We start from the raw sequence: 17,119 nt of genomic DNA, 5'->3' as shown, positions 1-17,119 counted from the left end.
GCCCACAGCTCAGTACTAGTCCTTGCTTTTTGTGATTTGGATCTAAATGTAAAAGCAATCATTAAAAGTTTGTTGACGATAACGGAGTTGGTAATGCATTTTGATAGTGAGGAAGGTCTATCTGGGCCAAATGGAGAGAACAAGAGGTTGGTTAGGGCGCATAAAACTTGTAAGTGGCTCTTGAACTGTGTAAGTGTGGGATAATTTAGGGAGGTCTAAACAAAGTAAGAAAACTCATGACAAATCATATAACTCTAAGAAATGTAGAGCAACAGGTAAATCTTGGAAAGTGTGTCTCCACAGGTTCCTGAAGGTAGCTGTGTAGGTAGATAAAGAGGTTAACAATATATGCAGGCTCTTTACCTCTACTAGCTGAAGCACAGAAATGTTAATTCATTTTCTCTCCCCACAGATGCTTCCTGATTTTTTTGAGTATTTCCCATAAGTTTTGTTTCTATTACCATTGGATACAAGAATTGGTGGTCTTGTTAGAATGATCTCCAATGCTAGTAGGCCACAAGTGAGCCGCAGTGCTGTCTGGTCACTGCACCAAATGGAAAAAGAAAGCAGCAGGCAGTGCAGAGGACATCTGAGGGGAATGGAGAATTCCAGCTGTGTGGAGAGAAATGTAAATAAAAGTACCGCAATGGCCACTTGAAGAACTATAAAGGTTGCAGACAATGAGCTTAGAAATGAGATATTTGGAAGTCTGTAGTAGACAGCAGGCCAATGACCACTGTTTGTGTGTTTAATTTCAATAATCCTGATATTCCATGAAGTAGATAAAATATTTGTCTATCATTTCCTATCTCTGTGTTAGTAATTCCCAAGAGACAGCTTTCAGGACTTTGCATGGTATCGGTTACTTTTAATTGGCTTCTTCCATTTTGTTTTGCTGAATTGAAATTTTAATTATTTTACTTTTGCCACATTTTCTTTTGATATTATTTCTTGTTCACTGCTGGTTATAGTAAACTGATCACTATGGCTAAACGGACCATAACCTGCATTTGGGACTCAATTGTTATCAAGGATTGATTGAGATTTTAGTTCTCCAATTCCATACTTGTTGCCATTGTAGATTCATTGTGATGTTTCATACACTCACAGGCTTTCTTATTAGGTACACCTGTCCACCTGCTTGCTACTGCAAATATCTAACCAGCTAATCGAAAAGTAAAAAAACAGCACAATACAGACCCTTTGGCCCACAATGCTGTCCCGAACATATACTTACTTTAGAAGTTTTTTTTTCACCTGATACCTACCAGCCTTCTCCTTCGACCCCCCCCCCACCTTCTTTATAGGGCCTCTACCCCTTCCCTCTTCAGTCCTGACGAAGGGTTCCGGCCCGAAACGTCGACTGATCGTTTCCACGTATGCTGTCCGACCTGCTGAGTTCCTCCAGCGTTTTGTGAGTGTTGCTTTGGCCCCAGCATCTGCAGAGTATTTTGTGTTTACTTACTTTAGAAATTACCTAGGGTTACACATAGCCCTCTATTTTTCTAAGCTCCATGTACCTATCCAGGAGTCTCTTTAAAGACCCTATCGTATCCGCCTCCACCACCATCGTCAGCAGCCCATTCCACTCACTCACCACTCCCTGCGTAAAAAAACTTACCACTGACATCTCCTCTGTACGTCCTTCCAAGCACGTTAAAACTCTTCCCTCTTGCCAGAGCTATTTCAGCCCTGAGAAAAAGCCTCTGACTATCTACACGATCAATGCCTCTCATCATCTTATACACCTCTATCAGGTTACCTCTCATCCTCTGTAACTCCAAGAAAAAAAAGAAGTTCACTCAACCTATTCTTGTAAGGCATGCTCCCCAATCCAGGCAACATCCTTGTAAATCTCCTCTGCACCCTTTCTATAGTTTCCACATCCTTCCTGTAGCGAGGTGACTACAGCACTCCAAGTGGGGTCTGACCAGGGTCTTGTATAGCTGTAACATTACCTCTTGGTTCTTAAACTCAATCCCATGGTTGATGAAGGCTAATGCACCGTATGCCTTCTTAATCACAGAGTCAACCTGCGCAGCAGCTTCGAGCGTCGTATAGACTTGGACCCCAAGATCTCTCTGATCCTCCACACTGCCAAGGGTCTACCATTAATACTATATTCTGCCATCATATTTGACCTATCAAAATGAACCACTTCACACTTACCTGGGTTGAACTCCATCTGCCACTTCTCAGCCCAGTTTTTCATCCCATCGATGTCCTGCTGTAACCTTTGACAGTCCTCCACATTATCCACAACACCCCCAACCTTTGTGTCATCAGCAAGTTTACTAACCCATCCCTCCACTTCTTCATCCAGGTCATTTATAAAAATCATGAAGAGAAGGGGGTCCCAGAACAGATCCCTGAGGCACACTACTGGTCACCGACCTCCATGCAGAATATGACCCATCTACAACCACTTTTTGCCTTGTGTGGGCAAGCCAATTCTGGATCCACAAAGCAAGGTCCCCTTGGATCCCATGTCTCCTTACTATCTCAATAAGCCTTGCATGGGGTACCCTATAAAATGCATTGCTGAAATCCATATACACTACACATACTGCTCTACCTTCATCAACGTGTTTAGTCATATCCTCAGAAAATTCAATCGGGCTCTTAAGGCATAACCTGTCTTCGACAAATCCATGCTGACTAGTCCTAATCATATCATGCCTCTCCAAATGATTATAAATCTTGCCTCTCAGTATCTTTTACATCAATTTACCAACCACTGAAGTAGGACTCACTGGCCTATAATTTCCTGGGCTATCCCTACTCCCTTTCTTGAATAAGGGAATAACATCTGCAGCCCTCCATTCCTCCAAAACCTCTCCAGTCCCCATTGATGATGCAAAGATCATTGCCAGAGGCTCAGCAATCTCCTCCCTCACCTCCCACAGTAGCCTGGGGTACATCTCATCTGGTCCCGGAGACTTATCCAACTTGATGATTTCAAAAGCTTCAGCGCATCCTCTTTCTTAATGTCCATATGCTCAAGTTTTTTAACCGGCTGTAAGCCATCCCTACAATTGCTAAGATCCTTTTCTGTACTGAATAGGTGAAGCAAAGTATTCATTAGGTACCTCAACTATCTCCTCCGGTTCCATATACACTTTTCCACTGTCACACTTGATTGGTCCTATTCTCTCATGTCTTATCCTGCTCACCAAGGCCTTCTCATGGCCCCTTCTGGCTCTCCTAATTACATTCTTAAGCTCCTTCCTGCTACCCTTATAATCTTCTAGATCTCTATCATTACCTAGTTTTTTGAACCTTTTGTAAGCTTTTCTTTTATTCTTGACTAGATTTTCAACAGCCTTTGTACACCATGGTTCCTGTACCCTACCATCCTTTCCCTGTCTCATTGGAATGTACCTATGTAGAATGCCATGCAAATATCCCCTGAACATTTGCCACATTTCTGCCACTCATTTCCCTGAGAACATCCGTTCCCAGTTTATGCTTCCAAGTTCCTGCCGGATAGCTTCATATTTCCCTTTACTCCAATTAAACACTTTCCTAACTTGTCTGTTCCTATCCCTCTCCAATCCTATGGTAAAGGAGATAGAATTGTGATCGCTATCTCCAAAATGCTCTCCCACTGAGAGATCTGACACCTGACCAGGTTCATTTCCCAATACCAGATCAAGAACAGCCTCTCCTCTTGTAGGCTTATCTCCATATTGTGTCAAGAAACCTTCCTGAACACACCTAACAAACTCCACCTCATCTAAACCCCTTGCTCTAGGGAGATGCCAATCGATATTTGAGAAATTAAAATCTCCCACCACGACAACCCAGTTATTATTACACCTTTCCAGAATCTGTCTCCATATCTGCTCCTCGATGTCCTTGTTACTATTGGGTGGTCTATAAAATACACCCAGTAGAATTATTGACCCCTTCCTGTTTCTAACTTCCTCCCACAGAGACTCAATAGACAATCCGTCTGTGACTTCCTCCTTTTCTGCAACCGCGACGCTATCTCTGATCAGCAGTGCCACGCCCCCACCTCTTTTGCCTCCCTCCCTGTCCTTTCTGAAACATTTAAAGCCTGGCACTCTAAGTAGCCAATCCTGTCCCTGAGTCATCCAAGTCTCTGTAATGGCCTCAACATCATAGCTCCAAGTACTGATCCATTCTCTAAGCTCATCCGCTTTGTTCATGATGCTTCTTGCATTAAAATAGACACATCTCAAACCATCAGTCTGAGTGTATCCCTTCTCTATCACCTGCCTATCCTCCCTCTCGCACTGTCTCCATGCTTTCTCTACATGTGAGCCAACTGCCCCTTCCTCCATCTCTTCAGTTCGGCTCCCACCCCCCAGCAATTCTAGTTTAAACTCTCCCCAATAGCTTTAGCAAACCTCCCTGCCAGGATATTGGTCCCCGTGGGATTCAAGTGAAACCCGCCCTTTTTGTACAGGTCACACCTGTCCCAGAAGAGGTCCCAATGATCCAGAAACCTGAATCCCTGCCACTTGCTCCAATCCCTCAGCCACGCATTTATCCTCCACCTCACTCTATTGACAGAGGCAGTAATCCTGAGATTACTACCTTTGAGGTCCTGCTTCTCAACTTCCTTCCTAACTCCCTGTAGTCTGTTTTGAGGACCTCCTCCCTTTTCCTACCTATGTCACTGGTACCAATATGTTCCACGACCTCTGGCTGTTCACCTTCCTACTTCAGGATATCGTGGACGCGATCAGAAGCATCCCTGATGCTGGCACCTGGAAGGCAAACTACAGTCCACGTTTCTTTCCTGCATCCACAGAATCGCTTGTCTGACCCCCTAACTATAGAGTCCCCTATCACTGCTGCCTTTTTCCTTTCCCTACCCTTCTGAGCCACAGGGCCAGACTCTGTGCCAGAGGCACGGCTTCCCCCAGGTAGGCTATTTCCCCACCCCCCCCAACAATACTCAAACAGGAGTACTTATTGTTAAGGGGGACAGCCACAGGGGTACTCTCTAGTATCTGACTTTTCCCCTTCTCCCTCCTGACTGTTACCCACTTCTCTGTCTCCCAAGGTCCTGGTGTGACTACCTGCCTATAACTCCTCTCTATCACCTCCTCACTCTCCCTGACCAGACGAAGGTCATTGAGTTGCATCTCCATTTCCCTAACTCAGTCTCTGAGGAGCTGCAGCTCGACGCATCTGGTGCAGGTGTGGCCGTCTGGAAGGCTGGGTGTCTCCTGGACTTCCCACATCTGACACCCAGTACAGAACATGGACCTCACAGACATTTTTCTTGTTTCATTTCTTCACAGATAACTTACCTCACATTGACCCATTATCACTGAAGCCCGAATGAGCCAAAGCCCTACCACTCTGCCTCAGAATACCACATCAATCACCGCTCCGCTAGGCAGTGTCTCCCTTTTATGCCTGAACCTTCCCTGCTATTTAACTCACGACTGGTGCTCCTGTTATAGCCGCTGATAGGCCACGTACAATGGACTAACGCTCTTGAAGTTCTCTTTTGAAATAACCACTGCTGGCCTTGTGAGAGATCCCTCTTGGTAATGCTCTGTTGATGCCACTGATAGGCCACGTACAATCTCATTGCACGTATCTCATTGCATAAAAGCATGAGGTTCAGCTGTTGTTCAGATCAAAAATCAGAATGGGGAAGAAAAGTGGTTTAAGTTACTTTTTGGAATGATTGTTGGTACCAGGTGAGGTGGTTTGAGGATATCAGAAACTGCTGATCTCCTGGGTTTTTCACACGTGACAGTCTCCAGCTTTTACAGAGAATGATCATATACCTATAATAAAGAAGGGGGAATATTTCAATGCTTGCTATCATATTGACATTTTCAAATTGACTAGCAAACAAGGAATATAGATTTCAATCACAGACTATGATGGATTTCATTCTTTTTTGTTAATGTGAATAAAATACAATGTAATGAATTTAAAATTGTTGTTAGGTCTATTACCTTTGCTCGACATTTTGTTGTCTCCATTGACTGGATTGTAAATAAAACAAAAAGAAAACTGTATCATTCTTGCTATATTCCAGGTTGTCTACATCTTTTTGAGCACACTACAGCTTTATAGATAGACCACTGAATAGTCATAGTCATAGTCATAGTCATACTTTATTGATCCCGGGGGAAATTGGTTTTCGTTATGGTTGCACCATAAATAATAAATAGTAATAGAAATAGTAATAGTAATATTCCTATTAGTAAATAGTAAATAGTATTAGTCATAGAAATAATAACTAGTAATAGAATAGTAATAGAAAATAGTAATAAATAGTTAAATAATAATATGTAAATTATGCCTGTAAATTATGAAATAAGTCCAGGACCAGCCTATCGGCTCAGGGTGTCTGACCCACCAAGGGAGGAGTTGTAAAGTTTGATGGCCACAGGCAGGAATGACTTCCTATGACGCTCTGTGCTGCATCTCGGAGGAATGAGTCTCTGTCTGAATGTACTCCTGTGCCCACCCAGTACATTATGTAGTGGATGGGAGACATTGACTAAGATGGCATGCGACTTAGACAGCATCCTCTTTTCAGACACCACCGTGAGAGAGTCCAGTTCCATCCCCACAACATATGAATGAGTTTGTTGATTCTGTTGGTGTCTGCTACCCTCAGCCTGCTGCCCCAGTTCACAACAGCAAACATGATAGCACTGGCCACCACAGACTCGTAGAACATCCTCAGGATCGTCCGGCAGATGTTAAAGGACCTCGGTCTCCTCAGGAAATAGAGACGGCTCTGACCCTTCTTGTAGACAGCCTCAGTGTTCTTTGACCAGTCCAGTTTATTGTCAATTCGTATCTCCAGGTATTTGTAATCCTCCACCATGTCCACACTGACCCCCTGGATGGAAACAGGGGTCAACGGTACCTTAGGTCTCCTCAGGTCTATCACCAGCTCCTTAGTCTTTTTAACATTAAGTTGCCGATAATTCTGCTCACACCATGTGACAAAGTTTCCTACCATAGCCCTGTACTCAGCCTCATCTCCCTTGCTGATGCATCCAACTATGGCAGCTAATCATGTTAGTTGTATGGGTGAAGGTTTTAATTCAGTTACAGTCCAATGCTCAGAAATTAGATCCCACAAGACATTTTTTTTATTTACAAGGCTAAGCAGTGAAAAATTATTTTAATGCAAAGTGGAAAGTTGTTTCCCACCATAGCATGCCTCGTGGAAGATTCCACAAGGCACTCTGGTTGTGATGTATTCTTGAGCATCTGATGCATTTTTGATATCAGATATCTAGCTAATGACATTACTCCTCGAGCATATTTAGTACATTCAGTATTACTGGTATAAGTCTTATGATGCCTGTTTCATATTGACATATGAAATTTATGCAGCTGCATAGAGCCTGTTCTAACACAGGAAAGTAATCCATCGTCACAAAATACTTCCATTGAGCTCCATTTAAAAATAGGATTCTTGGAAGCTATTGAAAGAGACCTATGGTGATGCCTGGCAGTACCTGGCACCAGAGACAATTTCCAGGACTTTAAAGGAGGACAAGAGATGTGTTCACAGTAAAAGATCCAATAGGCTTGGAGTTCAGAGGGAAACATACTGCCACCTCATCCTGTATACAAACCGATGTAGAACATTTTGTAAACATGCATTCATACACTTGTTGACTTAGACATCTATGCCCACAGAGGCCACAGCCGCCACTCTCTACTTCCTCTTATTTCAGGCAGCTATGCCAGAGCTTAGTCTGAGGGTTGTGATCAAGATCTGGGAGCTAGGTAACTGATGCTGCATATCCACGAGAAGGGACCTGTCCTGTTTTTACTTCAGTGGTGAAGAATGGCTACAATAAAAGCTACAGAAATGCTCGGACCCCAGTGAATTAGTTTTTACTGACTGCAGTAATCAAGCTGTATTATATGGTACACTCCAAGCAAGTCATGCTCTGTATTCTGCTCAACCCTTGCCTAAGGAACCTCGGTAAGGGGAGGAGTGAGGAACAGGTGATGGATGAGATCAACTCTGATGAGGAAAAAGGAACGACTTGAAGGTCAAGTTAAGTAAGGGAAAACTGCTGATATTTTCATTTGCTGCAGGAGGGAAGTCTTAAGTGTTCAGGTAACTAGGGAAGAACAATTTAACAGCCAAGAGATTTGTATAACCTCAGCACACCACTCTCATGCAGCATTTGATGATACTGCAAATTGTGAGCCAGTATAATTTAGCTAAATGATTTTCAGCAGCCAATTGATAAAGCAGAAATGATAACTGTACCTATCTAATGATTTTCTCATGAGAAGGGAGGTGAAATAGTTCCTCATTACTCAATGGGAAGAAAATCTTGACCATGTACATCACATTTTTGGCAGCAATACCTCAGTCATGGACTCACATTCTGTGCCCATTTGATTTCATTTAGTACATCATTAATGATAGGCTACAAAGAATTTCACCTCACACCTCGATTGGAAGGATTTCAGAAGAAAATCAGTTAAGAGTACTTTATATAGACACAACAGCTTTGTCAATAGACATGTAAAGCATGTAAGGTCCTGCTTTCATGAGATCTTAAACAATTCAATTGATACAGCTTCTTAGTCAACAATAAGAATGTATTCCCTAAGAGATGGCTGGTAATGCAAAAAGACTAAATAAGCTCATCAAAAAGGCTGGATCCGTCCTTGGCTATAATTAGATTAGATTAGATTAGATTCAACTTTATTGTCATTGTGCCAAGTGCAGATACAAAGCCAATGAAATGCAGTTAGCATCTAACCAGAAATGCAAAGAATAGTCTTATTTGCAAAATAACTGTGAATAAAAAGTAAGTGCTACAGCACACAAATATAAAAGTACTGAGACAGTACAATATGGGTGCAATACTGCTTAGCGCTGTGATGTGAGGTTCAGCAGGGTCACAGCCTCAGGGAAGAAGCTCTTCCTGTGCCTGCTGGTGCGGGAGCAGAGGCTCCTGTAGCGTCTACCGGATGGGAGGAGAGTAAAAAGTCCATGGTAAGGGTGAGATGCATCCTTCATAATGCTTTTTACCTGCCCAGGCATTGTTTATGGTAGATCTCAACGGTGGGCAAATGTGTGCTGATAATCTGCTGGGCAGTTTTCACCACTCACTGGAGCACTTTGCGGTCCAATACGGGACAATTGCCATACCACACTGAGATGCGGTTGGTGAGTATGCTCTCAATGGTACAGTGGTAAAAGTCCGTCAGTATCTTGGGACAGAGGTGAGCTTTCTTGATGCTCCACGGGAAATAAAGGCGCTGTTGCACCTTTTTGATCAGGATGGAGGAGTTCAGGGACCAGGTGAGATCCTCGGAAATGTGGACACCAAGAAATTTGAAGCTTGATACACGCTCCACTGCAGCTCTGTTGATGTAGATGGGGACGTGAGTGTGGCTCCTAGATCTGGAAGATAATATGATTAACTGGATCAGCAAATTTGTGGATGACACCGAGATTGAGGGTGTAGTGTACAGCGAGGAAGGCTATCAAAGCTGGCAGCGCGATCTGTACCAGCTGGAAAAGCAGGCTGAAAAATGGCAGATGGAATTTAATGCAGTTGAGTACGAGGTGTTGCACTTTGGGAGGACTAGCCAGGGTGGGTCTAACACAGTGAATGATAGGGCACTGAGGTGTGTGGTAGAAGAAAGGAATCTGGGGATACAGGTCCATTATTCATTGAAAATGGTGTTACGGGTAAACACAAAATACTCTGCAGATGTGGGATACTGTCTGGGTAGTCTCCAGCCCCTTGGTATGAACATAGAATTCTCCAACTTCCGGTAATTCCCTCCCCTCCCTTCCCCTATCCCTATTTCACTTTGCCTTCTCCCCCAGCTGCCTACCACCTCCCTCATGGTTCCGCCTCCTTCTACTACCCATTGTGTTTTCCCCTATTCCTTTTTCACCTTTCCTGCCTATCACCTCCCTGCCTCCCCTCCCCCACCCCTTGATCTTCCCTTACTGGATTTTCACCTGGAACCTACCAGCCTTCTCCTTCCCACCCTCCCCCCACCTTCTTTATAGGGCCTCTGCCCCCTCCCTCTTCAGTCCTGATGAAGGGTTCCGGCCCGAAACTTTGACTGATTGTTTCCACGGATGCTGCCCAACCTGCTGAGTTCCTCCAGCTTGTAGTGGTGTTACAGGTAGATAGGTTGTAAAGAAAGCTTTTGGCACATTGCCCTTCATAGATGAAAATAGTGAGTACAGGAGATGGGATGTTATGTGAAGTTGCAAAGCCATTGATGAGGACTGATTTGGAATACTGTGTGCAGTTTTCATCTACCTACCTACCTACAGAAAATATGTAAATTAAATTGAAAGAATACAGAGAAAATTTACAAGGATGTTGCTGGGACTGGAATACCTGTGTTGCAAAGAAAGATTGAATAGATTAGAACCTTATTCCCTAGAACGTAGAAAATTGAGGGGAGATTGATAGAGGCATGAGGGATATAGATAGGGTAAATGCAAGCAGGCTTTTTCCACTGAGGTTGGGTGAGTCTAGAACGAGAGGGTAAGGGTTAAGAGTGAAAGGCGAACATGAGGGGAAACTTATTCACTCAAAAGGTGGTGAGAGTGTGGAACAAGATGCCAGTGCAAGTGGTGAATGTAATTTCAATTTCAACATTTGAGAGGAATTATGTTATGTACGTATATGAATGGGAGGGTGTGGAGGGCTGTAGTCATGGTGCAGGTTGAGGGACTAGGAAGTTTAAATGGTTTAGCATGGACTAGGTGGGTTGAACTGCCTGTTTCTGTGCTGTAGTTTTCTATTACTTGCTGTTATTTATGAGAAGTAATACAGAAACCAGACAGATGTGTAGTTAGACTCAGAAACTCCAGAGTTATTGCTTTAGGTGCACCATTGGACAAATTGACATCTTACTGGTTTCTTCAGCACAGCAAACGTGAACTCAGTCCTCTACAACATGTTCAGTCATTTTAAGTAGACGTCCTCTTTTAACAACGTGATAGCCTAAAAGTTCTTCACTGCCCATGGGATCATGTTAATCCCTTAGTGACCATTTAGGTTGTAATTCTGGACCAGAAAAAATAGTAGGAGGGGTGCTGTGGGCCAGGATCTGGGGAAGTAATGAATGTGTGTTGGGAGAGGGGAGGTGTGGTTAGTATTGGTGCGAGAGGGGTGGGGCTGGTCAGTAAAATGTCTCAAACTCATTCTGTGGACTATAGCTGGGGTGGTGGAAGGTTAGGACTGAAGGAGTGTTAGTCAGCTGTTAAAGCTAAGAGCATTCATATGAGTTGGGTTCTCAACTGCACTAGGTGATCCCCTTGCTGCTCACCAAGTAATGGTTGGTTGTTTGAGAACATCCAAAGGTCGGCCCACCTCAAAACTCCTCTGACTTGTTCACTCAACAAAGGAGTACTACACAGGAAGTATAAAACAAATGCTGGAATCTGAAACATAGGCAGAAATACTGGAAGAACACAGCCATTCAGGTAGAGAAACCAGTTAATATTTTGGGTTGTTTTGAGGACGGATCCCTGACCTGAAACATTAACTGGCATATCTCTCTGATGTTTCCTGACTGGCTGAGTTAATTCAATGTCTCTGTTTTCATTACATGGGAAAATTATGTTTTTAGATACACATCATAGGTATCTCAAAGTACATTTATTGTCAAAGTATATTGTCACGGACCCCATGATGGGGATAAAGAACCAGCAGAAATAGAAACCACTTTGGAGTCTTGTATTGCTATAAACTACTAATATTTATTAGTAACTATGCAATACAGTAATATAAATGTAGATAAATCAAACAGGTTAGCAATGATTATATATAAAAGTAAGTGTGGAATATATATGTATGAAAACCAAGCTTCTTTAAGTCTAGGGGTAAAAAGATACAGTCTTACAATGTTGAGTAAAGTTCAGTTCAGTTCAGTTTGTGGTATTTAGTTGAGTAGTGATGGAGAGAGAGAGAGAATGAGTTGAGTCTTCAGGTGAGCTGATGCCGTTGATCTTCTCGTCGTCCTCCGAAATCCTTTACAAGTCACCGACTGTGACTTTAACCAGGGGGACCGGTTTTCCTGTGGTGGAGCTATCACCCCGGCAAGGGTGGACACAGACAACTCCCCACCAGTCAACCCCTTCTTTACCGTTGGAATGGCAATTTGGATCGATCCGCCTGATCGATCCTCCAAAACCCCCTTTCTCTGCGGGCACAACAATGCTCATTCAGTGTCCAGATCATGTGTCTGAGGTCTGTATCATCTGACCTCCCATTGATTTCACCAGGCTGAGCATCACCTGTCATTCAAGGAGTAAAGGAGTGCAAGCAGGCAACAAGTCCTTGAAAGTAACATCAACAATCTGCCTTTGGTCACCATAGCAACCTTCGAGCTGCTCGGTGCTGTCTCCAGCTCCAAACTCAGAAAAATCCAAAGTTACTTCCAATGCCTTAAAGTGACAGTCCAACTGTTAATCTTCGTCTCTCTCTCTTTTTTCAAAAGCAACATATCAGTGGTAAATAACTCTGTCTTCCTGTCCTTTCCAAACAAACCATCAATGATAAATGTCTCTCTCCAAACAGTTAATAGGGGTACTCCTGGATCCCCTCACAATATATACAGAATACAACTGATTCGTCCTCCTGCAGGCATGAGAAAAAGAAACACCATAGAACCCGTACAAGAAAGCATCAAACACCCAATGTGCAAAAAAAAGAATAAATTGTGCAAACAGCAAAAAACGAGTGAACCACACAGAATGTGAAACATCAAACCAGTAGCTTTCAGTTTAGTTAAGTTCAGTGCTGTGCGGCTAGCCAATGCAGACTGCAGGGCTATTCTTTACCAAAGCCCTCCAGTCTGCATTAATTGCCCTGATCAAATCTCTCAAAAACAGCAAAAGAAAGAGTAACCAGAATCCAGGAACACATGCAACATGAACTTCAAAGTACCCCTAAATGAGTACACACCCTCGCCGATTAATCCTGGCATCAATCATTAACCAAGCGTGATTCTTTACCAGAAGTGCCCATCCAGAATGCTGTGAGCATGACGTGGTCATAATTATATTTCATTCCAGAAAGAAAAAAAATGTACGCATATATTTGATCAAAATAATGCTGCATGAACAATCTTTTAATTCGTTTTGTGTAGGTAGTGCTTATCACCCTTCTCAACATTAACATATAGTGTATGAGGTCATATTTCTCAAATTTTAATTGAAAGATTTTACATCTTTTGATATTTTAACTTGCCTTTTCTATTTCTTTATTTTCTCTCATTTCAATCTTTCTTTCTCATCTTCTGCATCTGGTTTGACAATGATTATACTTCCACATCAGTAATTAAGTCATGACTTTCAATCATTGTTACACATTCCTTCACTGTTACTAGCTAAAATTGTTCACTCCATTCACCAAATCCCTGAGTTCCCTACTTTAGTATTAATAAGTGCACTTACTATGCAACTTGCTATTCAAAAACAATTAAAAACCCAGGCATGCAAGAGCAAGCTTTGCAACAGCATATTAAATTAGGTACCTGCTGCAGCAAAATGTGGCCCATTGTTTTGAGGTCAAGTTATTTAATTCAATTCTATTTACTAAGACCTCAACCTTTGCTGGGTTCAGGTTATTCCTCTAGATTGATGACACATTCTTGTGGCAAAAATCTCTAAATGAAAGGTTGAAATAGCAACAAGGTCTTGGTTTTATGAATAGGTATTCTAGGCAGAATGGGCATGCTTCCCAATGTTGTCTACATGGAAAATGTAATTTCAATAGATGGTAAAAAAGTCAAGACCACTCCATAATCCCCCTATTTCCCACCAGATGAGGTCGTGATCCTGGAACTTGAACTCTTGGAAACATCTTGCAATCTTTTTCTTCTTTGGTCAAACACACACACACACACACACACACACACACACACACACACACTCACATATATATATATACCACCCATTTTCTTGCAGGCATTTATAGGAATATAAAGAAATACAATATAATTTATGAAAAAATATACATAAATGGGTAAAAGGAGATAAACTGTGAAAATAAAATACAAATAAATAATACTGAGAACAGAATTTGAAAGTGAGTTTGTACGTTGTGGAATCAGTTTAGGGTTGAGGTGAGTGAAGTTATCCACGCCAGTTCAGGAGCTGGATGGTTGTTGGGTAATAACATTCTCATCATCTGGGCAGTTGTAATAGATTAATGGTTTAAAATTTTATATTCAAGGGGCAAGTCTGTCAAGTATCAAGTCCTTTGGTGTGGAATTTACGGTGGTAAACCATGTGTATAGGTTGTAACTGGGTTACCTGTCTGGACGTGCCTGGACACACCCCTCTGCTGACTGCTCCTGTGGCTCCTTCCACAGACCCCTGAATAAAGTCAATTGTGCCACTGCTCCTCCCTCAGTCCAGGGCAGATACTCAGCATGGACGTTGGTCCATTTACTGTTAATAAAAGCCTTTCAGTATTTACTCTACTTCCAGTCTTTTGGAGTAATTGATAGTGCATCATTTACACTTCCAGTTATTATTTTCTAATTCAGCATAAACAAAGTAATCTAAACTGCAAAACGGGAGAACAAAGGGGTCTCCCTGCCTCCTTCATGCATCTGAGTGTTTAGATGCCATTCAGAATAAATCAGTACACTTGGCATCTATCTATCACAAGAAAAGCTGGTGAGGCCTTAAACATTATTCTTTCCTCATTCATAGTGTGATTTCATGAAATGATTTATTTTGTTTAACATGCAAATATTATGCAGTGTTAACATAAACTACCTAATAGAAATTTCAGCTGTTTACATTGTACATGAAATTTTGTTATATGTTAAACAATAATAAATTTTATCACAAATCCCATGTTGCTAAGTTTTTATTGCAACATTTTCTGAAAATTTCAGATAATTGTTTTTGATTAATTATATTTCCTATTATTCTGTTGAACAGTAGAGGATATTAATGCATTCCCACTTCATTGTAAAGCATTGCAATTGCCTGACAAATTTTTTTTCTGTGGAAATCAACCAAATAAACGAATATTGGAGGAAGCTGAAACATATTTAACAAGGATACAAGAATGTCACAAACCATGGTTTGGACATACTTTATTCATTCTTTAAAATAAATTTGACAATTGCTTAAAAACCAGAAGATTACAGAAAGCAAATATGAAATACGTGAAAAAGAATGAACCTTGGACAAAGATCAGATAAGAACATTGAGCAAAATAAAAAAATATTGCAACTTATACAAATGCACAAGCATACTTATTATTTGGACAAAGGATTCTAGGCAATGACATATCTTTGAAATTGTTGAAAGAGCCCATGTATGATGCTATCATTTCTCTCCCAGTTCAGATTTAAATTGAATGCAGCAGCTGTTTCTTTTGAGGTATGCCATATATGACACTTTGCAAGTTACTGCTGTATTCTAGAAATCAAGCAAAGCAGTGCTGACAAACTGGGGAACATATTTATAGGAACTGTTCATGCTTAGAAGGGCCATTTGACTGAAATGCTGGGCTCATTCGCATACTGTCCTTCGGCTTACTTGGGTCTGTCTACATCCTGGGAAGACTGCCAGCATTGCAGATGGATGCTTTCCTGGTGTCATGGATTCTTGATTACCTGACTGGCAGACCACAATACGTGTGCTTGCAACACTGTGTGTCCGACAGAGTGATCAGCAGCACTGGGGCTCCACAGGGGACTGTCTTGTCTCCCTTTCTCTTCACCATTTACACCTCGGACTTCAACTACTGCACAGAGTCTTGTCATCTTCAGAAGTTTTCTGATGACTCTGCCATAGTTGAATGCATCAGCAAGGGAGATGAGACTGAGTACAGGGCTACGGTAGGAAACTTTGTCACATGGTGTGAGCAGAATTATCTGCAGCTTAATGTGAAAAAGACTAAGGAGCTGGTGGTAGACCTGAGGAGAGCTAAGGTACCGGTGACCCCTGTTTCCATCCAGGGGGTCAGTGTGGACATGGTAGAGGATTACAAATACCTGGGGATACGAATTGACAATAAACTGGACTGGTCAAAGAACACTGAGGCTGTCTACAAGAAGGGTCAGAGCCGTCTCTATTTCCTGAGGAGACTGAGGTCCTTTAACATCTGCCGGACGATGCTGAGGATGTTCTACGAGTGGCCAGTGCTATCATGTTTGCTGCTGTGTGCTGGGGCAGCAGGCTGAGGGTAGCAGACACCAACAGAATTAACAAACTCATTCGTAAGGCCAGTGATGTTGTGGGGATGGAACTGGACTCTGTCACGGTGGTGTCTGAAAAGAGGATGCTGGCCAAGTTGCATGCCATCTTGGACAATGTCTCCCATCCACTACATAATGTACTGGGTGGGCACAGGAGTACATTCAGCCAGAGACTCATTCCACCGAGATGCAACACAGAGCGTCATAGGAAGTCATTCCTGCCTGTGGCCATCAAACTTTACAACTCCTCCCTTGAAGGGTCAGACACCTTGAGCCAATAGGCTGGTCCTGGACTTATTTCCTGGCATAATTTACATATTACTATTTAACTATTTATGGTTTTATTACTATTTATTATTTATGGTGCAACTGTAACGAAAACCAATTTCCCCCAGGATCAATAAAGTATGACTATGACTATGACCATCATTGTGGCATGAACTCATTGGTTGCCAATACCCGAGAAACTGGAAGAGGGCCTGTTGTTTTGTGCTGCGACCCTTTAGATCTAGAGGTCTAGACTTTGGGGACTAATGCCGTAAGTATGCTCTCCAGTACTTTTCCTTACACAGAGTAAGGTTACATTAGGCAACCTGTTGGTGCTATTTGAAATAGGCAGTAATACATTTCAGGGTTTTACAGTGTAGCTTATTTTGAAAAACATTGGGGTGACGTAGTAGTGGGGCTGGGAGGATGAGTATGGTGATGCAGTGAGTAGAGCTGCTTGCTTCACAGCTTCAAAGACGTAGGTTTGATCCAAACCTACAGTAGGTACTACCTATGTAGAGTTTCTATTTTCTTCCCGTGACTCCATAGTGACTCTTTCATTGTAGGATGTGCAAGTTGGTAGGTTAACTGGCCATTGTGTAGGTGAGGTGGTGTCTGTGGAATCTGATGGGAATATTGTGAAAATAAAATGGGATCACTA

General features: G+C 42.3%; 1 protein-coding gene across 1 annotated transcript in view; it reads left to right on the top strand.

Annotated features, from left to right (window-relative positions):
• Positions 1–17,119, top strand: part of hydin (HYDIN axonemal central pair apparatus protein) — a 977,428-nt gene that overhangs the window by 78,504 nt on the left and 881,805 nt on the right. The window lies entirely within an intron of this gene.

The sequence above is a fragment of the Mobula hypostoma genome, chromosome 14 (genome assembly GCF_963921235.1).
Source record: "Mobula hypostoma chromosome 14, sMobHyp1.1, whole genome shotgun sequence".
Lineage (NCBI taxonomy): Eukaryota > Metazoa > Chordata > Chondrichthyes > Myliobatiformes > Myliobatidae > Mobula > Mobula hypostoma.
This window is presented reverse-complemented; position numbering and strand designations above follow the sequence as displayed.